The sequence below is a fragment of the Myotis davidii genome, unplaced genomic scaffold (assembly GCF_000327345.1).
Source record: "Myotis davidii unplaced genomic scaffold, ASM32734v1 scaffold1497, whole genome shotgun sequence".
Taxonomy (NCBI): Eukaryota; Metazoa; Chordata; class Mammalia; order Chiroptera; family Vespertilionidae; genus Myotis; species Myotis davidii.
In genome coordinates this window covers 328186-330187 of record NW_006290147.1, presented here as the reverse complement: position 1 = coordinate 330187, position 2002 = coordinate 328186, and the positions used below count along the sequence as shown (strand labels likewise).

Below are 2002 nucleotides of genomic sequence, written 5' to 3'. Positions count from 1 at the left end.
CTATCCACCGAGCCAAACCGGTTTCGGCCATAGGTGAATTCTTATATTAGCTTGTTGTTTATATGAGTTACTTTGTGGTTAAACACTTATCTTTCTCCTCTATCTCTTCCTGCTCCTTCTTCTCTTCCTCCTCACCGCCCATCCCAACTCTCTATATTCCTCTCATCTTCCTTCTCCTCCCCTTCCTTCTTAATGCTTTTGGACTGAAGAGTAGGAAGGGTTTCTTATAAAGAAAAGACTCAAACTGGCTAGTGAATCTAAATGTATTGGGACTTTAGGATAGGATTCAAGTGCCTCCGGGTTTACGTATTAGGCAAACTTAAGAAAATAATGGCCTTCTCTTGAGCTGTGAGGTTCCCAGTCTGACAGAGGATTTGCAAATTCCTTCTATTTGTCCAGTTAAATATTCCTCTGGGCTACGTTGCCAAAGCTTTTTGGCATAACCATTGTGTTTCTATTATGTGGAAAGTTCTACTACTTTGATAGTTCCATTTAAATAGCACAATGTTGTGTTTTATAATCAGGATTGGCTACTTCATCACCATGATCCCAGCTTATAATTTAATCACTCCATAGTTCTATATTGCAAATGGCAAGGCTTATGAGGGAAATCCTAGCAAAACAAACAAAAAAGGGTGGCTTTTGAGAAATCTGCCCATGCCTTGTCACATGGAGAGTGTACTGAACTTTGAGCAAACGGCCTGTTGAACAATGAACTGTGCTCAACACATTGTGTACTACGACAACTTCTCGGGAAACTCATTTATTTAGTGGGCAACAAAGAAACTGATTTCTGCAGGCTGTGAAAATTTGGTAGTATATTAGTAGAATAATAGGGAGAAACTAGTCTGAATGTCAGGAAAATTGGGATCTAATTTAGACTTTATCACTAACTAGCTAGCTGGCAAATCATATCCTCTCTTTGGTGTGTAGCATATTGTTTACACGCTTGAAGGACCAGCCTACTTCTCAGACCCTTTCTAGGTCTATAATTGGGGAATCTTGAGGGGAGACCTACATACATCAGTGGAGCGTTAGTTTTCAGAAGGCACATGAAGTCACCCAGTAGGGTGCAGCCTAATGAGAGTCAGTAGTGCCCTGGAAGAATTGTCAACATAAAAAAGAGCAAAACAGAATTCTCATGCAGGAAAGCCTCAGAATTCCAGTTGTCAACAAGCTTATTTTTCTGACCAGGCTTAAGTCCCTTCAAGGGAAGGAACAAATCAGACTTGTTTCTTGTTTCCAAAGAGCCATTATTGCTTGATACATGAAGCTGCTCCATGAGTGTTAGTGGAGGAAGTTTGAATGAAACGCTTAAAAAGCGAAAATATATTACATGTCACCCAGAAACAAGGTTCTAAGAAGCAAATGAATAAATAAATAAACAAATAAATAAATATTGCTTGGAATATTTAAACTCTTTTTGTAACCAAACCCAGATTTGGCTGCCTTTGCAATGAGAGCCAAACTTATGAGACAGGTGCTGGTGAAAAAGGAAAGGGGTTTATTTGAGTGCTGGCATCTTGAGAAGATGGGGGACTTTCTTCAGTCCTCAAAAAACCATCTGGAGATCTCAGTGCTGACGGAGGTTTTTATAAGGACGGACAGGGGCTATACAACAATTAGATCAGGTGGAGGGGAATGAGAAGTGCTGCTTCTCCTAAGAAGGGGGAGCATGAGAAAGGGAGTGGGCTTCCTCCCCTATTCTCAGAGTTCTCTCTCTTCAAACAGGAATTTGTAGATTTACTGAGGACACCTGTGGCCCCCAGCTGTAGTTCTCTAAGCTGTAAGAAAGGCTAAATAGGGAATGAAAACACAGGGCTCCAGTGGTTCTCAACCTTCCTAATGCTGCGATCCTTTAATACAGTTCCTCATGTTGTGATGACCCCCAACCATAAAATTATTTTTATTGCTACTTCACAACTGTAATGTTGCTACTGTTATGAATTGTAATGTAAATATCTGATATGCAGGATGTATTTTCATTGTTCGCGACCCACAG

General features: G+C 40.4%; 1 long non-coding RNA gene across 1 annotated transcript in view; it reads left to right on the top strand.

Annotated features, from left to right (window-relative positions):
* LOC107182995 overlaps positions 1-2002 on the top strand; it is a 22948-nt gene that overhangs the window by 791 nt on the left and 20155 nt on the right. The gene's annotated exons all lie outside the window — the stretch shown is intronic.